At 32.9% G+C, this 17,575-nt stretch overlaps 1 pseudogene; it reads left to right on the forward strand.

The window, feature by feature from the left end:
- The first annotated feature begins 1,254 nt into the window (after positions 1 to 1,254).
- LOC149211733 (putative protein phosphatase 2C 53 pseudogene) lies at positions 1,255 to 2,448 on the forward strand (annotated as a pseudogene).
- Positions 2,449 to 17,575: the final 15,127 nt, after the last annotated feature.

Here is a 17,575-nt window from a genome sequence, read left to right on the forward strand (position 1 = left end):
CAAAGATATAATGACTTCCATAAATTAAAAAAATATAAAATTAAGATTGCAAATTTAGTTGTGCAAAAGAACAATATGTTTTCTACAACTCCACAAGCTTTTATAGCAAGATTCCATCATTTAGATACTCAATCGCTAGAAAAATGGAAACATATGCATTATATTTTGTATGAAAAATAATATATCCCAATTTAGAAATCTCAAATTTGACATAATTCCTATAGATAAAAATTATATACTTGAAAAGCCAATTCATAATAAATTTGAAAATTTATATATATATATATATATATGGGATTACATCTCTAATTATCTTTTCAAATTAACATATTGTTATTTTACTAAATTTTATATTATAACACATCATCAATGATCCTCATTAACTTACATCAACTCTATTATTAAACTTTACTAATAAAACATAATATTATTAAAAAATCTTTATATCAATACAATTACTAAATTTTAAATCTTATTATTAATAAATTTTAAATTTTAAACCATTTTGGGAAAAAAAAAAGGATTTCCGCAACTTCCGGAAAATTCTGGAAACGCTCTCCTAACGAATACGGGCTTACCGAGACTAAATTCACGAACGATAATAATATAATAAAGCATGTGAGACTTAGAAGGTTCATTGATTGATGTCATATTATAGCATTTCTAGACTTTTCAATCATATTATATCATTGCTAGACTTTGAGCGCACTTCGCAAGTATACTTGGACATAGTCACTGTATTGGGCAATACCAAGTTCGTGAATCAATAGTGTATTGGTGGACGTAACCGCCTGACCCTGGCATCCATTACCATCCCCCACGGCCCACCCCCTTGACTTTGGTATCACTAACAATTCTGGACTCCAGAATGAAGAAGCGATATGCCAAAGTGGAACATGTCTGCCTTGTCATGTCATTATCGTCAGGTCATTAAATGATATAGAGTTTTTCAATCATGAGGAACATAGACGTTTGTAGTAAGTGGATAATTGACTGGGCACATGCTGGATAATTGAAAACTGGACTTTTTCCAAAATCTCGTCTCATATGAAAGGATTGAACGCTATAAGAATGCTGGAATCATCTAGGTTTAACAGGTTCTGCGAGAGATATTCAACTGAATTGAAACGAGAGAAGAGTTCATTTATTTATCACCGTTGCAGAGATCCTGTGATAGGGCAACAAGAATACAAAGGTTTCCGGAGGTATCAACAAAGTTAACCATCATCGCCAGCAGATCCACAGATTGTTAACATGGCTTGCATTGTAGCAGTGAATTCTCCCTCTATACACAATTCTGGTATTGAGATATGGGCAGCTTCCCCAAGGAATCATGGTTTCCAGACGCCCAGGAGCAGCGGCATCCACGCAAATTGTGTGGGGTCTCCGCTGAAGCCTGTTTTAACCATCAGAGACGAAAATAAGCTGTGGATCGAGAGCGGGGATAGCCCGGCCAAGAGGCCTTTCCCTTCTTGTGTCAATGTCTCGGAGGATAATGGTTCGAATGTCCGCAAGTTCCCTTTGCCTGCTCTCAGAAGGAAACGACCGCAGAGGCTGGATATTCCGCAGCAGCTGTCGGGCCTAAACGCGCCGTGCCCGGCAGTGGAGCAGCCGAAGGAGGTGAATGAGGAGGGTACTCATTATGCAGTTTCGCGCAAAAAAGGTCGGCGACAATTCATGGAAGATACCCACAAAGCCATTGTCAATGTTCTCGGTGATTCCAGACAGGCCTTTTTTGGTGTGTTCGATGGTCATGGTGGTCAGAAAGCTGCAGCTTTCGCTGCCGAAAATCTTGGGCAGAGTATTGTGGACGCTATGCTCAGCATGGAAGATGAAACCGAGGACTTTCTTGAGCAGGCCGTTAAAGCTGCATACTTAACAACAGACGCTGAGTTTTTGAAGCAGGAGGTTGGCAGCGGTACTGCTTGTGTGACCGCTCTGATTAAAGGTGGTAACTTAGTGGTTTCCAATGCTGGGGATTGTCGAGCAGTTATGAGCAGAGAGGGCGCTGCTGAAGCCCTTACATGTGATCACCAAGCTGGAAGAGAGGACGAGCGACAACGGATAGAAAATTTGGGCGGAATTGTGGAGCTCCGCCATGGAGTTTCGCGAGTTCAGGGATCTCTGGTTGTATCTAGGGCAATAGGGGATTCACACTTGAAAGAATGGATAACCGCTGAACCAGAGACGAGAAAGATTAAAATTACATCTGATTGTGAGTTTTTAATTTTGGCATCAGATGGGATCTGGAATAAAGTAAGTAATCAGGAAGCAGTGGATATTGCCAGGCCTTTCTGCGTCGAGAAGCAACCTAATATTTTACCATTAGCAGGAGGTCCTATGGTTGCTTGCAAAAAGCTTGTAGAAGTAGCAGTAACCAGAAATTCTCAAGATGATATTAGTGTGATGATAGTACAACTGCCACATTTTTGCATGAAAGAGATTTAGAAAGTTTGAGGTGAGCCGAGCGGAGGGATACCATCAAAAGAGTAGACTAGTTACACCCAGCTGACCCAACATGGGTGTTGCAGACATTAAAACGACCACACCCTGTACACTTGCTAAACAGTTACTGGGAAGGATGGGAGACAACCGGGTCCAATCCCTTTTCACTTTTCACCATCATGTTTAAGTTTCTTAAGGCAAGGTCATAAGAATTTACTACTGCATTTGACATATACATCTAACATCATATAAAAAAATTTGGTGGCAGTAATAATTATATGTTGTTATAGGGTAGGTCTAGTCAATGTAGTTTCAATTTTACTTTGAAAGTACTTCAAAAGCAATTGTTGTTGAAGGCAGAACGGTTGGTGAATGGAATAAGTTTTAGTGAGTATGATGGGATTTGGAGTTTGCATATATCACTAATATTAATTTTTTTAATAGGGACCGAAACAAATTAGTGAACTAGGTAGAAATAAGATTACACTTATTCATAAGTTTCAGTGAATATGGTCCATAATTCAAGGACTTAGAATCTAAAAAATTTATCAATATGGATTTTTATTTGGGATAATGCTAGTTTTTTGCAATTACTGTTATAATGTAATATATTTCACCACATTAAATCACAAGTATTAAGATATTGTTTCAAATCCCTTGATTTATCATCTATTACAACAATTGTGAGTTTTAGAATGCAAACAATTTATCAATATGGATATTTTAAGTAGGAATAATGTTACTTTGTCTTTTGCAATGATTGTTATAATGAAATATATTTCAATACATTAAATCACAAGTATTAAGACATTGTTTCAAATCCCTAGATTTATCATTTGATACAACCACTATGAGTTCTATCTCTATTAGAAATTAAATACCATACTATAGAAAGAAGATTACACTTATTCATAAGTTTCAGTGAATATGGTCCATAATCCAAGGACTTAGAATCTAAAAAATTTATCAATATGGATTTTTATTTGGGATAATGCTAGTTTTTTGCAATTATTGTTATAATGTAATATATTTCACCACATTAAATCACAAGTATTAAGATATTGTTTCAAATCCCTTGATTTATCATCTATTACAACCATTGTGAGTTTTAGAATGCAAACAATTTATCAATATGGATATTTTAAGTAGGAATAATGTTACTTTGTCTTTTGCAATGATTGTTATAATGAAATCTATTTCAATACATTAAATCACAAGTATTAAGACATTGTTTCAAATCCCTAGATTTATCATTTGATACAACCACTATGAGTTCTATCTCTATTAGAAATTAAATACCATACTATAGAACTAAAATAGATACTTCAAACGATGAAATATTCCATCATGAACCCTAACTCACTTCAAACAAAGAAATATTCCATCAAGCAACCTAACTTTAACCGAGGGAGAAAAACACTTTACTACAACATTGCCAATACATTTCACTTATATTGTTGGTCATATCACAATAACAACAAATTAATATAAAAGATCATTGTGAGTAGATAAGTGACTCAATGTCTCAAACTAATAGTAATCACTTGAGAATGCTTCCAACCATTATAAAAATGAATCACAATATGACTATATACAAAATTGTTTTGTTGTCTATTTTTTAAATAAGAGTTATTGTGAATATAAAAATGTATTTGGTGCCTATGTATGTATATATAATTGTCCCACTACATGGGAAGATGAAATGGAAGTGAACAATGATATAATAAATACAAGAACCATTTACGTGAATGCTACCAAAATCTAAATAATGCAATAGCATGATTTTAGCTCATGAAATCCAAAAGCAATTATTAAATACATTGAACTAAACCCATACACCTTAATATAACCACAATATATAGTGAATCACCCTAAAAACCCAATCTCACAAAACCAATTTGGTATGGTAATAATCAGTATTTATTAATCAACAATTTATGGAAGTTTTGGTATTTTGGCTCTCTCTTGGATTTTAGAAATTTGCTTACAAGAATAAAACCAATCCCTTACTCATCTTGTTGAGCAAGCCATTCTAGTTTTCTACAATGAGGATAACATTGAGATCTATTGGGATAGCTAGAAATCCAAATAAACTTTCCCTTTCATTTTCCACTTTATCTCTTATTGGTACCATTCCCTTCTAGGTTCTAACTTTAATTTTTATTTTGTCAATTATTTAGTTCTTACATTGGCATGTCAAAAGTCCTTGTGGCAAATGGGTAGATAACTAATTCAAGGTGTGCCCATCACACCAATAATTACAACCTCCTACTTCATTCACATTTACATATTTAAACTAGTATTTTGTAGCCCCTTCCTCTATAGTCATTTCACTAACTCTTCTTCCATAGAATATTCAAGATCTTTCATAACAACGTCTTCGCTGAATTTTTAGTGACTTCCACAACAACAACTTCTGTGGCCTCTTCTTTTGCTAATTATTTTTCTTAATCTAAGTCATTGTCAATTACTATCTATTTTCGATCCATTTTAGATTGCACATTCCCATTGGGAGGCTTTTGGTTTTCAAAAAGTATATCATTAATGAGATCGAAACACATGATCTCCATTTACTTTTCCATGTCCATCATTCCATCATGAAGAAGATAGTTTGTTGTTTTATCGTTTACTACTATTTTTCTGTTATAGCATTTATTCTTTCTCTTCATTTATGTGATTTGACTAAGTATATGTGTTACCTAGGGAATTTTTGGGTCGAAATTATTCCAATTAGCTATCTTTTGGCTATTAAAAACAATCACCCATTTTGGTAAAAATTTGCCTATTTTTTACAAGGATATGAATAAATTGATAATATTCACCAAAATTTTCCCAATTCTAATAGTAAATTATATGTTTTTCAATGTGTGTGATTTTTCAAACCAAAATAGTGGCCTAGAATACAATACAAAAGTCTAATATTTAATTTCATAAAAGATACTACGTTACCTCCCTTCCTAAAGTGACAATTTTTCCTTGCTATAGAAAGTAGCATTCATACTGCATAGGTGTATTGGCCACCAAATATCACTTTATAAGTGTCTAACAATGGTATTGCACAATACAATTCATCAAATAGTTAGCATTAGTGTAAAATTTTATTTTATATCTCTAAGTGATTCTAATAAAAGATTTTCGTTACAACCATGCTAGTAATATTGGGTCATTAGATCATAAATATCCTAAACCAATCTCATAAACTAATGTTTCAAAAATCAAATTACATTAAGAACCATTTTCAAACTGATAAAACCTTTTGATCCTTTAGTTAAACTTTGATTGAGAATATTTCATTGTTATCTCCACTCTCTTTTGGCTACTACAATGTGGTGAAAACTATGGCTTCATCTAGATAAAGGTGATTTCTACACTTCTTCTTTTATCTTAGAAGCTTCTCTTGCTTCCTCTTGGAATTTAGCCACTTTGTATGCAATTTCAAATGAGTTTCCTAACACTTCTTTTATATGTTCCCATCCAAATGAGAATGTTTGCGATGCCTATTAGATTCTCTTATTTTTCCAATTGTGGCTACCAATTCTCAAATTCATTGGATGAGCACCTGTAATTATCCCTCCAAGTTAACATATTGTTGTTTTTCTAATTTTTCATTATCATGCTCCATGAGAGATCATTATTAACCTACACCTACCCTAATATTAAACCTTATTAATAACCTTCATTAATCTCATAAAAATATGTTTCATAAAACTGGAAGGGAGGACGAGCGACAACGGATAGAAAATTTGGGTGGAATTGTGGAGCTCCGCCATGGAGTTTGGCGAGTTCAGGGATCTCTGGCTGTATCTAGGGCAATAGGGGATTCACACTTGAAAGAATGGATAACCGCTGAACCAGAGACGAGAAAGATTGAAATTACATCTGATTGTGAATTTTTAATTTTGGCATCAGATGGGATCTGGAATAAAGTAAGTAATTAGGAAGCAGTGGATATTGCGAGGCCTTTCTGCGTCGAGAAGCAGCCTAATCTTTTACCATTAGCAGGAGGTCCTATGGTTGCTTGCAAAAAGCTTGTAGAAGTAGCGGTAACCAGAAAATCTCAAGATGATATTAGTGTGATGATAGTACAACTGCCACATTTTTGCATGAAAGAGATTTAGACAGTGTGAGGTGAGCCGAGCGGAGGGATACCATGGCATGAAAGAGATTTAGACAGTGTGAGGTGAGCCGAGCGGAGGGATACCATCAACAGAGTAGACTAGTTACACCCAGCTGACCCAACATGGGTGTTGCAGACATTAAAACGACCACACCCTGTACACTTGTTAAACAAGTAGTGGGAAGGATGGGAGACAGCCACATCCATTTTTGTAAAGTCCCTCAGAATACTAGGTCCAATCCCTTTTCACTTTTCATCATCATGTTTAAGTTTCTCAAGGCAAGGCCATAAGAATTTACTACTGCATTTGACGTATACATCTAACATCATATAAAAAAATTTGGTGGAAGTAATAATTATATGTTGTTATAGGGTAGGTCTAGTTAATGTAGTTTCAATTTTACTTTGAAACTACTTCAAAGCAATTGTTGTTGAAGGCATAACAGTTAGTGAATGGAATAAGTTTAGTGAGTATGATGGGATTTGGAGTTTGCATATATTACTAATATTAATTTTTCAATGTATATTGAAACAAACTAGTGAACTAGGTAGAAAGAAGATTACACTTTAGAATAAGTTTTAGTAAATATGGTCCATAATCCAAGGACTTAGAATCTAAAAATTTCATCAATATGGATTTTTATTTGGGATAATATTAGTTTTTTGCAATTATTGTTATAATGTAATATATTTTACTACATTAAATCACAAGTATTAAGACATTGTTTCAAATCCATTGATTTATGACTTGCTACAACCATTGTGAGTTTTAGAATGCAAACAACTTATCAATATGGATATTTTAAGTAGGAATAATGTTACCTTGTCTTTTGCAATGATTGTTATAATGAAATATATTTCACTACATTAAATCACAAGTATTAAGACATTGTTTCAAATCCCTAGATTTATCATCTCATACAACCACTATGAGTTCTATCTCTATTAGAAATTAAATTCCATATTATAGAACTAAAATAGATACTTCAAACAATGAAATATTCCGTCATGAACCCTAACTCACTTCAAACAAAGAAATATTCCATCATGCAACCTAACTTTAACCGAGAGAGAAAAACACTTTACTATAACATTGCCAATACATTTCACTTGTATTGTTGGTCATATCACAGTAACAACAAATTAATAAAAAAGATCATTGTGAGTAGATAAGTGATTCAATGTCTCAAACTAATAGTAATCACTTGAGAATGCTTCCAACCATTATAAAAATGAATCACAATATGACTATATACAAAATTGTTTTGTTGTCTATTTTTTAAATAAGAGTTATTGTGAATATAAAAATGTATTTGGTGCCTATGTATGTATATATAATTGTCCCACTACATAGGAAGATGAAATGGAAGTGAACAATGATATAATAAATACAAGAACCATTTACGTGAATGCTACCAAAATCTAAATAATGCAATAGCATGATTTTAGCTCATGAAATCCAAAAGCAATTATTAAATACATTGAACTAAAACCATACACCTTAATATAACCACAATATATAGTGAGTCACCCTAAAAACCCAATCTCACGAAACCAATTTGGTATGGTAATAATCAGTATTTATTAATCAACAATTTATGGAAGTTTTGGTATTTTGGCTCTCTTTTGGATTTTAGAAATTTGCTTACAAGAATAAAACCAATCCCTTACTCATCTTGTTGAGCAAGCCATTCTAGTTTTCTACAATGAGGATAACATTGAGATCTATTGGGATAGCTAGAAATCCAAATAAACTTTCCCTTTCATTTTCCACTTTATCTCTTATTGGTACCATTCCCTTCTAGGTTCTAACTTTAATTTTTATTTTGTCAATTATTTAGTTCTTACATTGGCATGTCAAAAGTCCTTGTGGCAAATGGGTAGATAACTAATTCAAGGTGTGCCCATCACACCAATAATTACAACCTCCTACTTCATTCACATTTACACATTTAAACTAGTATTTTGTAGCCCCTTCCTCTATAGTCATTTCACTAACTCTTCTTCCATAGAATATTCAAGATCTTTCATAACAACGTCTTCGCTGAATTTTTAGTGACTTCCACAACAACAACTTATGTGGCCTCTTCTTTTGCTAATTATTTTTCTTAATCTAAGTCATTGTCAATTACTATCTATTTTCGATCCATTTTAGATTGCACATTCCCATTGGGAGGCTTTTGGTTTTCAAAAAGTATATCATTAATGAGATCGAAACACATGATCTCCATTTACTTTTCCATGTCCATCATTCCATCATGAAGAAGATAGTTTGTTGTTTTATCGTCTACTACTATTTTTCTGTTATAGCATTTATTCTTTCTCTTCATTTATGTGATTTGACTAAGTATATGTGTTACCTAGGGAATTTTTGGGTCGAAATTATTCCAATTAGCTATCTTTTGGCTATTAAAAAAAATCACCCATTTTGGTAAAAATTTGCTTATTTTTTACAAAGATATGAATAAATTGATAATATTCACCAAAATTTTCCCAATTCTAATAGTAAATTATATGTTTTTCAATGTGTGTGATTTTTCAAACCAAAATAGTGGCCTAGAATACAATACAAAATTCTAATATTTAATTTCATAAAAGATACTACGTTACCTCCCTTCCTAAAGTGACAATTTTTCCTTGCTATAGAAAGTAGCATTCATACTACATAGGTGTATTGGCCACCAAATATCACTTTATAAGTGTCTAACAATGGTATTGCACAATACAATTCATCAAATAGTTAGCATTAGTGTAAAATTTTATTTTATATCTCTAAGTGATTCTAATAAAAGATTTTCGTTACAACCATGCTAGTAATATTGGGTCATTAGATCATAAATTTCCTAAACCAATCTCATAAACTAATGTTTCAAAAATCAAATTACATTAAGAACCATTTTCAAACTGATAAAACCTTTTGATCCTTTAGTTAAACTTTGATTGAGAATATTTCATTGTTATCTCCACTCTCTTTTGGCTACTACAATGTGGTGAAAACTATGGCTTCATCTAGATAAAGGTGATTTCTACACTTCTTCTTTTATCTTAGAAGCTTCTCTTGCTTCCTCTTGGAATTTAGCCACTTTGTATGCAATTTCAAATGAGTTTCCTAACACTTCTTTTATATGTTCCCATCCAAATGAGAATGTTTGCGATGCCTATTAGATTCTCTTATTTTTCCAATTGTGGCTACCAATTCTCAAATTCATTGGATGAGCACCTGTAATTATCCCTCCAAGTTAACATATTGTTGTTTTTCTAATTTTTCATTATCATGCTCCATGAGAGATCATTATTAACCTACACCTACCCTAATATTAAACCTTATTAATAACCTTCATTAATCTCATAAAAATATGTTTCATAAAACTGGAAGGGAGGACGAGCGACAACGGATAGAAAATTTGGGTGGAATTGTGGAGCTCCGCCATGGAGTTTGGTGAGTTCAGGGATCTCTGGCTGTGTCTAGGGCAATAGGGGATTCACACTTGAAAGAATGGATAACCGTTGAACCAGAGACGAGAAAGATTGAAATTACATCTGATTGTGAATTTTTAATTTTGGCATCAGATGGGATCTGGAATAAAGTAAGTAATTAGGAAGTAGTGGATATTGCGAGGCCTTTCTGCGTCGAGAAGCAGCCTAATCTTTTACCATTAGCAGGAGGTCCTATGGTTGCTTGCAAAAAGCTTGTAGAAGTAGCAGTAACCAGAAAATCTCAAGATGATATTAGTGTGATGATAGTACAACTGCCACATTTTTGCATGAAAGGGATTTAAACAGTGTGAGGTGAGCCGAGCGGAGGGATACCATGGCATGAAAGAGATTTAGACAGTGTGAGGTGAGCGAGCGGAGGGATACCATCAACAGAGTAGACTAGTTACACCCAGCTGACCCAACATGGGTGTTGCAGACATTAAAACGACCACACCCTGTACACTTGTTAAACAAGTAGTGGGAAGGATGGGAGACAGCCACATCCATTTTTGTAAAGTCCCTCAGAATACCGGGTCCAATCCCTTTTCACTTTTCATCATCATGTTTAAGTTTCTCAAGGCAAGGCCATAAGAATTTACTACTGCATTTGACGTATACATCTAACATCATATAAAAAAATTTGGTGGCAGTAATAATTATATGTTGTTATAGGGTAGGTCTAGTCAATGTAGATTCAATTTTACTTTGAAACTACTTCAAAGCAATTGTTGTTGAAGGCATAACAGTTAGTGAATGGAATAAGTTTAGTGAGTATGATGGGATTTGGAGTTTGCATATATTACTAATATTAATTTTTCAATGTATATTGAAACAAACTAGTGAACTAGGTAGAAAGAAGATTACACTTTAGAATAAGTTTTAGTAAATATGGTCCATAATCCAAGGACTTAGAATCTAAAAATTTCATCAATATGTATTTTTATTTGGGATAATATTAGTTTTTTGGAATTATTGTTATAATGTAATATATTTTACTACATTAAATCACAAGTATTAAGACATTGTTTCAAATCCATTGATTTATGACTTGCTACAACCATTGTGAGTTTTAGAATGCAAACAACTTATCAATATGGATATTTTAAGTAGGAATAATGTTACTTTGTCTTTTGCAATGATTGTTATAATGAAATATATTTAACTACATTAAATCACAAGTATTAAGACATTGTTTCAAATCCCTAGATTTATCATCTCATACAACCACTATGAGTTCTATCTCTATTAGAAATTAAATACCATACTATAGAACTAAAATAGATACTTCAAACAATGAAATATTCTGTCATGAACCCTAACTCACTTCAAACAAAGAAATATTCCATCATGCAACCTAACTTTAACCGAGAGAGAAAAACACTTTACTATAACATTGCCAATACATTTCACTTGTATTGTTGGTCATATCACAATAACAACAAATTAATAAAAAAGATCATTGTGAGTAGATAAGTGACTCAATGTCTCAAACTAATAGTAATCACTTGAGAATGCTTCCAACCATTATAAAAATGAATCACAATATGACTATATACAAAATTGTTTTGTTGTCTATTTTTTAAATAAGAGTTATTGTGAATATAAAAATATATATGGTGCCTATGTATGTATATAGAATTGTCCCACTACATAGGAAGATGAAATGGGAGTGAACAATGATATAATAAATACAAGAACCATTTACGTGAATGCTAACAAAATCTAAATAATGCAATAGCATGATTTTAGCTCATGAAATCCAAAAGCAATTATTAAACACATTGAACTAAAACCATACACCTTAATATAACCACAATATATAGTGAGTCACCCTAAAAACCCAATCTCACGAAACCAATTTGGTATGGTAATAATCAGTATTTATTAATCAACAATCTATGGAAGTTTTGGTATTTTGTCTCTCTCTTGGATTTTACAAATTTGCTTACAACAATGAAACCAATCCCTTACTCATCTTGTTGAGCAAGCCATTCTAGTTTTCTACAAAGAGTATAACATTGAGATCTATTGGGATAGCTAGAAATCCAAATAAACTTTCCCTTTTATTTTCCACTTTATCTCTTATTGGTACCATTCCCTTCTAGGTTCTAACTTTAATTTTTATTTTGTTAATTAGTTAGTTCTTACATTGGCATGTCAAAAGTCCTTGTGGCAAATGGTTAGATAACTAATTCAAGGTGTGCCCATCACACCAATAATTGCAACCTCCTACTTCATTTACATTTACTATTTGAACTAGTATTTTGTAGCCCCTTCCTCTATAGTCATTTCACTACTTCTTCCATAGAATATTCAAGATCTTTCATAACAACAACTTTGCTGAATTTTCAGTAACTTCCACAACAACAAGTTCTGTGGCCTCTTCTTTTTCTAATTATTTTTCTTAATCTAAGTCATGATTAATTACTATCTATTTTCGATCTATTTTAGATTGCACATTCCCATTGGGAGGCTTTTGGTTTTCAAAAAGTATATCATTAATGAGATCGAAACACATGATCTCCATTTACTTTTCCATGTCCATCATTCCATCATGAAGAAGATATTTTGTTGTTTTATCGTCTACTACTATTTTTCTATTATAGCATTTATTCTTTCTCTTCATTTATGTGATTTGACTAAGTATATGTGTTACCTAGAGAATTTTTGGGGGCAAAATTTTTCCAAATAGCTATCTTTTGGCTATTAAAAACATCACCCATTTTGGTAAAAAATTGCCTACTTTTTACAAAGATATGAATAAATTGATAATATTCACCAAACTTTTCCCAATTCTAATAGTAAATTATATGCTTTTCAATGTGTGTGACTTTTCAAACCAAAATAGTCGCCTAGAATACGATACAAAAGTCTAATATTTAATTTCATAAAAGATACTATGTTACCTCCCTTCATAAAGTGACAATTTTTCCTTGGTATAGAAAGTAGCATTCCTACTGCATAGGTATATTGGCCACCAAATATCACTTTATAAGTGTCTAACAATGGTATTGCACAATATAATTCATCAAATAGTTAGCATTAGTGTAAAATTTTATTTTATATCTCTAAGTGATTCTGATAAAAGATTTTCGTTACAACCATGCTAGTAAGATTGGGTGCATTAGATCATAAATTTCCTGAACCAATCTCATCAACTAATGTTTCAAAAATCAAATTACATTAAGAACCATTTTCAAAATGATAAAACCTTTTGGCCCTTTAGTTAAACTTTGATTGAGAATATTTCATGGTTATCTCCACTCTCTTTTGGCTACTACAATGTGGTGAAAACTATGGCTTCATCTAGATAAAAGGTGATTTCTAAGTGGGAGGTAAAGTTTACTTATATACCAGCAAATGAAGACTTCAAGGTGAAGGTAAAAAGCTCAAGCCAATCAGATATGGTCCTTTAAAAATCTTGGAGAAGATTGGTAACAATGCTTTCCAAATAGATTTGCCACCTTATATGAAAATTTATTCTGTTGTGAATGTGGGAAAATTGAGATTGTGTTATCCTCCAATGATTAATGATCATGAAGAGAATGTTCAGATCCCAACTATTGAATATTTTACTCCTAAATATTTAGATGAGTAATAGGAAGACTCAATTCTTCACAAGAGGATAAGGACTTCACATAGAGGTAACATGGAGTATCTTTGAGTTGGGCTCAAAGGTACCAATCCAAATAAAGTAAGGTGGACTGAGATCGAGAAATTGAGGGAGTTGTAACGTCATTTACTTATTGAGTTAAAACAGAGTTTTGGTGGTCCAAAATTTTTGAGTGGGGAGGAATGATCCAAGGGATAAAAATATGCTAAAAAATCAAAGTGCTCAAAATAACTCAAAGCTAACATCAAGTCATAGTCCTTGTTGTTCTGATTCCAATGATGCTTGAATCGCCTCAATCCGACATTGCATGTGAAAGTTATCGCATTTTGAATTTTTTGACAAACAACTAAAAAACAACTTCTAGAGTTGGTTGGGCATGGCATATAATGACGTAGCAATGATGTCAGCAATCTGATTTTCCATGTGTGATGGTCACACAGGCCAATCTTGTTCTAACACATGGCATATCATATAGTTTGAATTGACGTAGTTTCATTGGTTGAGATTTTGGTTTGGTCAATTAAGAGGCACCACGTGGCCCAATTGGAGGGTACCACATGGCCCTCGTAGCTCGTGCAAAATTTTGTTAACATTTTGACCAGCCTCGATGGTGTTCGACCCCACGACCTAATTTGAACTAACCAAACACCTAATTTCTCTGCCAACTATGTTGCTCAGTTATAAATGGTGGGCCATTTATATTTATTTGGATATGGTTCTATGGTTTCCGGGGGGGTAATTGGTGGGCTCTTCCGACCGGCCTTGGCCCCCAGTAATATGGTATATCATACGAATGTGGTGGAAGAAAGGGGGGGTGGGCACATGGCCCTAGGCCCAATCCATATGGAATGACCTGCAATTGAGCATCGAAGCAGAGGGGGAAGATGGTTAGCCTAACCCACAGTCCCAACTATCAACCATAACCAAAAGCGGAACCACCAACTGAGGGCTATGGAGTAGGGCTAGCGCGTGGCCTCCAACCCGCAATTCTATGACATGTAATATGACCAAGAGCACGAAAGCAAGTAGGCACATCACCTCTGTTCTAAGCCCCTAGCCACGTTGAACCCATATGATTGATCCTGGTGGCTAAGAATTGACACATAACCTTTATTGGTACATTTAAGTATTTGACAAATTGCATAATTTTTGGCAAAATTTTCGTTGCTCTCACGCTAATTTTTTGCATGGCGGTTTTGCCAAAGGAGGAATTAATTGCATTTTTTCCAGTTTGGTCATTTTCCATGACTCATAATAGTGAAATGGAAGAGGCATAAATTTGCCCTTTTTTACCCTTTTTAAGCCCAAGAAGAGCCTACACAAGGGTTTTTGGGCGTTTTGGACATAGTGATAACATTATTTTTGTGATTTGAGCATTGTATGTTATGTAACTTACATTTTGAGCATATCATATATAGGGCCAACATTGGAAGATGGACTTGGAGACATTGCCCAAGAGGGGTGAACTTCGTCATCAAATTGTTGTTTTGTGATGATGCATGTTGTCTATCTCTTTCTCTGGTTAATGCATCATCCTCTCCATTTCTTAGGCAAGGCAATGGTGGAATAAAGAATTTCACTTAATCATGGTGCCCATGCACTTTCGTACAGCGCGTGTAAAAAGAATGTCCAGTATGCAATTTCACTTAAGGATTTCTACTCTACCATGGGTATGACTGTTAACAATAACAAAACAAAAGCTATGATTATCAAATCCAAGAAGGACACTTATGCTAATTTGATGTATGACAATAATAAATTCAAGGAAGTGAATTCTTACAAGTACCTAGGAATTGATATTCATCACAAGCTCAACTAGAACTATAGCATTGAGAAAAGGATTAATGGGGGGTGGAAAGCTTATTTTGGTCTTGAAAATAATTGTAAAACTGCAAACCTCGTAATGTGGGATAAGAAGATGTTCCTCTTTGAAAGTATAGCCATTCCTGTTATCTTATATGGATGTGAGGTTTGGGTTGCAGCATCTCTAGAGAATCCTGGAGAAATATTGAGCAAATCCAGAAATGTTTTATAATGTATAACCTGAAAATTAAAAGTAATACACCCTATCCTATTCTCCTTATAGAAGAAGGTTTTTCCCCTATCGAGAGCCTAGCTATGATTAGGCTTCTGTTGTACAAGCACAAACTCAATAACATATGAGATCATAGAATTCCTAAGCTAGCTTTAAATTCCAGCCAAAACCACCTAAGGCTCAAATGGGGGTGGGTATAAAGACACAAGGGCCCGGTTAAACTATTGGAAGATCAACGAGAATGATGCATTGCAAAACATTAATAATATTAAAAATATTGTTACTTCTAAGATCAATGAAAAAATGTGGTGTGAGAAAGATTTAACAGCTAAAAGAAAATTAAGTTATTATAAGAAAGTCATCAACCCCACCCTAGAATATCAGAAGTATCTCTCTATTTTAACTAGCTCAAAGAAGAAAATTAATATAACGAAGATTAGAACGAATTCTCATGAGCTCCATAGTGAAACAGGTTGTTGCTAGTTCGTAAAACACCATGGATGGAAAGTATCTGCCATCTCTGTGAGAATAGGAAAATCGAGGATGTAAACCACTTCCTCTTAGACTGCCCCGCGTACAACCACATTAGATCTTAGTTTCATAATATTTGTCACATTACTGACCTTCCTAGCCTTTTACGATGTCAAAATTATAGTGAGCTCGGGATGCTTCTCTCCAAGCTTTTTGAGCATAGGAATAAAATTTTAAATCAAGCTAAATAATTTGTTTCTTTCGGTCCTTCCTAGCATTTTACGATGTCAAAATTATAGTGAGCTCGGGATTCTTCTCTACATACTTTTTGAGCATAGGAATAAAATCTTAAATCAAACTAAATAATTTGTTTCTTTCAGTCCGATAGACCAAAGTTTGGTCTCAGTGGACGTTAAACAGCATCATCATCATCATTTATTTAAAATTAATCTTTAATAAAAAAGTGGAAAAATATTAGACTTTTTTTTTAATCATAAGTTACTTTTTATATATTAAATATTTTCTATATATAATTTTACTCTTAATCAAACAATTATGTCATATTAATATTTAAGAATATGAAATTTAATATTTTTAAAATAAATTTAATATTTTAAAATGTAGACAAAGTAATGAAAATATTGTAATAGTTAACTTAGATATTATAATATTATAATTCTTAAAACCTAAAATATAATTTTCCAAAATTCGTCTAATATTATAATTCTTAAAACCGAAAATATAATTTTCCGAAATTCATTAATGGGAGGATAAACTCCATTACTATTATTATTTAGAATTTGTTTTATTTTTATTTTTAAAAAATTATAATAAATTTTATATAATTTTAATATGAAAAATTTATCTTTGTTTGGGTAGTTTTTTTTTCTTTTGCCCATACAGTAAGGTGATAAGTATATTGTTAAGTCACTTCATGAAAGATTTGTATGAGCTTTTTTGGTGATTTTGAGGGCTTAGATGTTCTTTATATCCAGATTTGAAATTTTGTGGGAAAAATTTCAAACATATTAAGAACTGGTGTGGCCCAAGCCAGAAAATTTTTTGGGTGATTTTGAGAATCTAAATGCTCCCTATATCAAAATTTCTCAATCTAAACATAATTTGACAAAAACACTGACAAAAAAACTCTTGTGATATTTAAATGAGAAAATCACAAAACTCAAACTTACCATTCCAAAAAAATCCCCACTAAATTTATGACAAAATGAACCAAAAAATATTATTAAAAAAACAAAACCATCTCACAATCATATTGCTTTATAATTTTCACTTTAATAAAAAAAATGGACATATTTTTAATAAAAAACCATCCAAGTGAATGCAAATTGATCAATGAAAGCAAGAAGAAAAAACATATTACCTTCAACGAGATTAGGAACAAGTTTTAATTACCTTC

This window comes from Pinus tabuliformis, chromosome 1_1 (assembly GCF_031772625.1).
Source record: "Pinus tabuliformis cultivar Carrire ecotype Pingquan chromosome 1_1, CPIR1, whole genome shotgun sequence".
NCBI lineage: Eukaryota > Viridiplantae > Streptophyta > Pinopsida > Pinales > Pinaceae > Pinus > Pinus tabuliformis.